Source organism: Macaca nemestrina, chromosome 7 (genome assembly GCF_043159975.1).
Source record: "Macaca nemestrina isolate mMacNem1 chromosome 7, mMacNem.hap1, whole genome shotgun sequence".
In the NCBI taxonomy this organism is placed as follows: Eukaryota; Metazoa; Chordata; class Mammalia; order Primates; family Cercopithecidae; genus Macaca; species Macaca nemestrina.
In genome coordinates, this window is record NC_092131.1 from 5424029 (window position 1) to 5425039 (window position 1011).

Genomic DNA, 1011 nt, shown 5'->3' on the forward strand with positions numbered 1-1011 from the left:
ACTTGAACCAAGTGAGAAATTCATCCACTTGCTCTGGCTGCAAAATGCAGAACTAAGAGGAAGAAATGCGAAGCCTAGGATGTCTCTCTGAAAAGAAAACGCTGGGGGGAGCAAAAGAAGGGTTCCAGCGGCTTCCACAACCTGGACGCCTCACTAAAAACGTGGCAGTCATCTTGTGGCTGGTCACTGTCTCCACGCGGGTTGGGGTTTGTGTCTCACCGCTTTGCTCCCAGCCTAGAACGGTGCTGGGCATGCAGTAGCTCTCCATACGCATCTGTGGAATGCATTGATTCCAGACCTGAATTTTCAACTCTAAGACTTCTCTGCAAGGAACACTAGGCGGTGATATCTGGGAGCACCTGTGTTCACTGGGCGGTTCCTCCAGGCCAGACGCAGCCTCAGAAAACGTGGGGTGGGGGATGTGCATTGGTTTGGATGTCCCGAGTGTCCTTTAAAATGACAAATGTAAAAGGCCTAACCAATGGCATTCTAAAACAGACCCTTCAGGTGGTGGCGGGCGCCCGGACTCGGGGTGATGAGCCACCGCCCCAGCGCGCGCTGAGTTCCTCACCAGCAGGCCGCCTTCGACAACCTCTGGGCCGGGTCCAAAAGATTCCGCAATTCGCTCCTGCATGCACGCCGGTTACAGTACCAGAAAGGAATATTTTTAAAAAGAGTTGCAAAAAGAATTCATAGAGGGAAAAAAACAAAACAAAAAAAGCGAGACTGGCCCGTACGGGGATCGAACCCGCGACCTTGGCGTTATTAGCACCACGCTCTAACCAACTGAGCTAACCGGCCAGCTGATGCTGGGATGCCACCAGAGTATTTAAGAGGGTTCCATGCCCGCGCCCGCCCCCTAGCGACTCCCTGCCGAGTCCTCGCCGCTGGCTGCATTCCGCTTCGCCCCGGCAGCGACTTTCGACCTCTTCACAGTCATCTCCATTGGTCCGATGCAGAAACTGAGACCTAGGGGACTTCAAGGAGAAGGGAGGCGGCTCCCTACAGCGA

The 1011-nt window shown here is 54.3% G+C and overlaps 1 non-coding gene across 1 annotated transcript; it reads right to left on the reverse strand.

The window, feature by feature from the left end:
- Nucleotides 1–727: 727 nt before the first annotated feature.
- TRNAI-AAU (transfer RNA isoleucine (anticodon AAU)) lies at nucleotides 728–801 on the reverse strand. Its single transcript has one exon. It is a non-coding gene; the product is annotated as a tRNA-Ile (tRNA).
- Between the last annotated feature and the right edge of the window lie 210 nt (nucleotides 802–1011).